Below are 5887 nucleotides of genomic sequence, written 5' to 3'. Positions count from 1 at the left end.
ATTTCTTCAGATCATGGCAACATCTTCACCTCCAAGTTCTGGGATTCTTTTCAGAAGGCCATGGGCACCAACACTACAAGAAATATGTCAACTTGTGACCTTGACTAGTGGTCACTGAAAGGTCATTGTTTTTCTTTTGTGACCTTTTTGTGACCAAAAACAGAAGGTCAAAAGCTGGCAGTCGTAAACTGAAATTAACGACCTTCTCTGTGAGAAGGTCGTGGACATTTACGACAAAAATATGCCTATTGTTTTGTTTTGGTCACTAGCAACCTCCCCAGGCCACATAGGCATCAAGCGTGGCAAGCTGATGTGGCACAAGATTCATCCCGGTCCGATTCGGCGTTTTACATGGGCCGAGCCCAACAATTCGGCCTTTTTAATGTATTTTTTTCTTGTTAATTTTTTGCTAGCTACATGGGCTTGGGCCATTAAATCGGCCTTTTTTCTAAGATGCGGCCTTTTACAATCTACAGATTTTTTATTTTCGGCCTTCTTTTTGCCGCTGGTCCCACCAATCAGATTGGTCCCACTTGTCATGCTTATCACAAAATTGATCCCACACATCAAAAATTTCAAAATCTGTCAAACAGCCATTATAACTTGGACCCCCTTGTCAGGTTTCCATTTGACGGGTATTCAAATCACATACACAATCATTATTTCAAACAATCCAAATAGCAAATGAAATTCGTCCAAAACAACACAACATTAGTCTATTACAAATGTTACAGTATACTATAGCCCAGATAAGCCTACTACTACCTACATTTACAACACATAATATTCTAGTCTTTGTTGATATGCTTCACAGCTTCGAACTTGGATTCGCACTTCACCTGTGCAAAAAGTAAGAATGAACATATAGAATAAGAATGTGTACAGAACATCAAACAGTAGACAATGAGGGATCCAATAACTTATAAGCAAGAATTGACATCAAATGAGATGTACATAAATAGTATGACTAACACTAACCAGTATGTGTTCATGGAGTGACTAAAATATTCTCACTAGCTAGGATTTTTTTGGTATATAGTATACTGACATGTGCAACTCTAACTAAATTGATCATAGAAATGAAAAGAATTATAAGCACCAATAGAACAGATCTAACAAAATAGATCATGATTTATGGTTGTAGGAAAACAGTAAAGAGATGGAGATACACGCATCAAGCATACCAGCTACTACAATAAGAGGTCCAGATGCATGCATGAGCACTTATTAATATTTATATTCATCATCACAGCAACGTATAACCACCTATGCTCATTGTTACAAATCTATTTACAAAAAATAAACTTATGCATACGTTGCTATGATGATGAAGTGTTATCTTAGTATTATGTTTAAATTTCAGTCCAATTTGAATCCATCTGAATCACTTTCTAATCAGGGTTGTATAAGTACAATGAAATGTTCAGAAATCTAAAATGTGAAATCTGCATGCTTTCACTGTTGAGACATTGATGTCATCATTTCTACAAAAGGGAAATGAGATTCTCTCTTGTAAAACCTAGCAGGACCTAGCGGTGCTTTCCTGTTTGCAACAAAATCAAGATATGAGCATGTAAAAGACATATTAGCTGTGAAAAAACCCCACATCAAAGATGATATAAAACATCAGTTCCTTTTCCAATTTATAGATGATCGCAAGTATCTATCCTTTTACAGATCAGAGGATTTACAATCAACAATTCTGAACTCCATTGGACAGAACATCAGCGAGTATTTTGACATCTTTTCTGACCTCGTAGCAGGCCATGAAAATGCAAAAATACTAGTCTACTTAACAGAGTCTGCTTCATGTTCTAGGTCATCGGCTTCTCCGTTTAACCTTTACTTGTTCCCTCATCCTACCTCGGCTATCTATCACTAAACCTATTTGCAAACCTGAACTATCAGTGCATCAATCATAATTCAGAGAAGTTCAAAACAGTAAGTTGTGCCATAATTAAGGATGGAGTACAGAAGAGAGGTTCAGACTTCAGACTTCATATACCAGCTGAAGAGCGTCTAATCTCATGAACTCAAAACAGTAAGTTGTGCCATGATTTTAATTCTATTGGTTGATTCTTTCAAAGAGACATGCATCAGGCGTGACAGATGCAGAAAAATGAACGGCCTACCATGCTCTGCCATGAGACAAAATAGTACATAGTGTGATGCACAAATTAAGAAGAATTACTTCACCCTGGCATGATGCCCTGCTTGTTATGATACACAAATTAAGATTGCAGAGGAGTAGTTAAGGAAAATGAAGATCCCATAACCATTCTGCAGCAAACAAAATAGTGTACGCACAGAAAGAGGATGATTCATCGGGTTCGGGCAGGAGAAGACAAGGTATGGTCTTGGCAACAACACGGTGTGGATTTGACAGTAAAGTGAAGGAAAGAGAGGAGGGGATACCTTGGGAGATGCTGCCGGTGGCTGACGTGACCAGCAGTCCGCCGGCAAGAGGGCGCGGTTGGAGCCCATGACGGCCCTCGTCGGCGAGGGCAGGGCCACTCCCCTGCGCCGCGCCAAGGGAAGGGTTGTGGCCCACGTGTTGGGGGAGAGGAGGCAGGGGTGAAGTTCTCCTCCACCTCCTCTGGCCACTAGGAGGGCTCGCCGGGGACGACTGCTTTGGGAGGAGGACGCGAATCCGCCCGAGAAGATTCGCTGGTGGGGGGTTGTGGCCGGCGTGTAGCTTGGGTGGATCCTCCTCGAGGAGCTTGGCCTTGGCGTGACGGATCTCGGTGTTGAGCACGCACCGTCGATGGTGAGAGAGGCGGCTTCCCGAGAAAAGCAATGAGAAGGGGTCAGAGGTCGTGGCCGTGCGAGGCAAATCCCCAGTAAAACGACTCAGCTGCGGGAGGAGATGAACCTGATTTGGCCGGCAGGGACCGCTGCGTGTCCTCGCCGTCGAGGATCTGGCCGCCGTCTCGCTCGCACGGCCTGGATCCGCCCGCCACGTCGTGGCCAGAGTGGACAAGATGGCGAGGTCAGCGGCGGAGTCGGGCGGGCGGCTCCGACGAGCGCCACGATGAGCCACCCGCAGTACTCCTTGGTCCTCGACCCCATCTCTGCCTCCTATCGCATTTGCCGCCCGCTCAAGACCTCCTCCGGCTACTCGTGCGCGCGGGGAGACGGACGGAGGGGCTGGTGCTCTCGTGGTTGCGTGCATCCGCGCGGGAGGGGAGGGGAAGAAGGGCATCGAGGTCGTCGGTGGGGATGGGAGGTGTCGAGGGAGATGAGAGGCGGCGGTGGCGTGTGGATCTGGATCGGGGAGAGAAGGTGAGGGGAGGCGGCGGGGAGGGGGGAGGTGGGTTGGATCAGGGAGAGAAGCGCAGGGTAGGGTTGGATGGACGGTGGATGGCTATATGGATGGACGGATCTCCGCCATGTCAACGATCCGTGCCATAGCTAATTCAACCAATCAGAATTAAGGTTGTGTAAAAAAATTCTTTTGTTTTGCTTACAGTTTTTATCCTCTTATTCAGGGGAGACATTCAACATATTAACCACTTATAGTTTGTTAAAATCAATCAATATTGTGCACATGTGTGTATCTTAGGATGACAAATAATGTTGATTTGGGGGGTTTCATTTTCATTGCACAAAGAGCCATTTTCCATTTTTCGAGTGCCCAAAATGGTTTTTTTGTGAACAACCTAACATGTATTTGTTGCAAAATTGTACCGCATAATTTTTAGAAAATACTAATGCATATTTAACGTACAATTGACAAAATTGTTGGTTGTCAAAAGGTTATATACACCTCTCATGAAAAAGACAAATCCCGCCGATTCAGCTGGAAGTGGGTCAAATTTGAACTGCAGCTACCTTATGGTTTGCTCTTTATTTTTTCCAAAAATCATTTCTAAGTACATAAGTATCTATTTAATCAGAGAAAAATCAAAAGTTTTGCAAGATTCAACCACTAGCTAGGAACGGTCAAGCCTGCCGTTTTGACCGCATTTTGAAACGGGCATAAAAAATTCAAAAAAAATCAAAAAATTGGGAAACCTTCGCATTGTGCCATTATATGTGACCAAGTTTCCAGGAAAAATACTAAACTTGTAATACGGCAATTATTTTAAAAAAAGTGTTCTCAGAAATGAGCTATCACGCGTGAAGATTCAGATTTTTCAAGCCAAATGATCAATCTTATGGCCACATTCATGGCATAGTTTGTTCAAATGATCTCATATTGTGCACAAGGGGGCATCTTGGAATTCCAAACAATGTTGCCTAAGGGAGTTTTCATTTTCTTTGCACGGAAAATTCATTTTCCATTTTCCGAGTGCCCAAAATGAGTTTTTTGTGAAGGACCTACCATATATATGTTGCAAAATTGGACCAAATCAATTTTCTAAAATACTAGGACATATTTAATGCACAATTGACAAAATTGTTGGGTGTAAAAAGTTTTGATCCACCTCTGGTGAAAAAGACAAATTCCCGCAGATTCAGCAGGAAGCGGGTCAAATTTGAACTGGAGCTGCCTCATAGTTTGCTCTTTATTTTTTCCAAAAATCATTTCTAGGTACATAAGTATCTATTTAATCAGAGAAATATCAAAAGTTTTGCAAGATTCAACCACTAGCTAGGAACGGTCATTCCCGCTATTTTGACCGCATTTTGAAACGGGCATAAAATATCCAAAAAAATCAAAAAATTGGGAAACATTCGCATTGTGTCATTATATGTGACCAAGTTTCTAGGAAAAATAATAAACTTGTAATACGGCAATAATTTTTAAAAAGTGTTCTCAGAAATGAGCTATCACGCGTGAAGATTCAGGGTTTTCAAGCCAAATGATCAATCTTATGGCCACATTCATGGCATAGTTTGTTCAAATGATCTCCTATTGTGCACAAGGGTGCATCTTGGAATTCCAAATAATGTTTCCTAAGGGAGTTTTCATTTTATTTGCACGGAAAATTCAGTTTCCATTTTTCGAGTGCCCGCAATGAGTTTTTTTTTGTGAAAGACCTCCCAAATAATTGTTGCAAAATTGGACCAAATCAATTTTATAAAATACTAGGACATATTTAATGCACAATTGACAAAATGGTTGGGTGTAAAAAATTTTGATCCACCTCTGGTGAAAAAGACAAATTCCCGCAGATTCAGCAGGAAGCGGGTCAAATTTGAACAGGAGCTGCCTCATAGTTTGCTCTTTATTTTTTCCAAAAATCATTTCTAGTTACATAAGTACCTACTTAATCATAAATACATGGTTTGGTGGCGATACTTCGAGGTCTGGGCGGTGCTCGAGGGCCCCAACTCTAGAGCGCGTAAACTCGCATGCTCGCCGCGTGGTCACCGCGTGACCGTGGCGTTGCCATGTGTTCCGGGTGGCCTAGGCATGTCTAGTTGGTTGGGCACTCCCCAGGTAGGTGCTAGGAAGAAAATTACAACATAAGATTCTCACGAGGAGACCGATCAATGCTCAAACATGAATTAGAAGCCAAGTGTTTGATTAGTGGTACGGGAAATGTACATGGCTAATTGGCATGAGTTTTGTCTGAGGATGATCAGTTACTAAGAAGACCGTCTTCAAAAAAATTCAGCTCAAAATGAGGAGCCTAGGTGGTACTTGCTTTGCAAAGTACCACACTGGACATATATACAAATGTTAAAGCTGGGCTCAAAATAATGAATGGATTGAGCTGGTATTTGGTGGAGGATGGTTATTTGGGCATAGGAAATGTCGGGGACGCTAAACCCACGGACACCTATGGGACCACGGCGGACCGAAGCCCCTTTTTGGTTCGGCGGGGGCGGGGATTGCACAAAGAGCAGATTGAGGCAAGGCACGCGAGCGATTTTACCCAGGTTCAGGCCGCACGGATGCGTAAAACCCTACTCCTGCTTTGTGGATTGTATTGAGTTC

The 5887-nt window shown here is 42.8% G+C and overlaps 1 long non-coding RNA gene across 1 annotated transcript; it reads right to left on the bottom strand.

The window, feature by feature from the left end:
• Positions 1-636: 636 nt before the first annotated feature.
• Positions 637-3308, bottom strand: LOC125535490 (uncharacterized). Its single transcript, XR_015615703.1, has 3 exons — positions 2873-3308; positions 2416-2780; positions 637-839 (listed from the first exon to the last, which is right to left on the bottom strand). It is a non-coding gene; the product is annotated as an uncharacterized LOC125535490 (long non-coding RNA).
• Positions 3309-5887: the final 2579 nt, after the last annotated feature.

Source organism: Triticum urartu, chromosome 2A (assembly GCF_056163025.1).
Source record: "Triticum urartu cultivar PI428250 chromosome 2A, HENAU_Tu73, whole genome shotgun sequence".
NCBI lineage: Eukaryota > Viridiplantae > Streptophyta > Magnoliopsida > Poales > Poaceae > Triticum > Triticum urartu.
This window is presented reverse-complemented; position numbering and strand designations above follow the sequence as displayed.